The sequence below is a fragment of the Miniopterus schreibersii genome (genome assembly GCF_964146895.1).
Source record: "Miniopterus schreibersii genome assembly, chromosome: 10".
Taxonomy (NCBI): Eukaryota; Metazoa; Chordata; class Mammalia; order Chiroptera; family Miniopteridae; genus Miniopterus; species Miniopterus schreibersii.
Window position 1 is genome coordinate 33,283,244 of NC_138110.1, and position 300 is coordinate 33,283,543.

Below are 300 nucleotides of genomic sequence, written 5' to 3' on the forward strand. Positions count from 1 at the left end.
TATTTTTAAATGACTATTAATTATAGAGATAAATTATAGAGAGTAGTTCAGCTTTTAGTGAATGGTTAAGGAAATACTCATAAATTTTGTTGCCGAACAGGTTTATTATAACAATGTTATACTATTAAAGTTGGAATATGTACTATTTAAAATCGATGATACATCAAGTAAAAAGACAGTTTTAAAATTTTTTTCTGCTTAAAACAATTTTTATTTTTGTTGAAAAAATACAGATACATTTTTGCTTTGAATTAAATTTTACATGGCAAATCAATTTTAGGTCCTCCTAAACAAACTGAT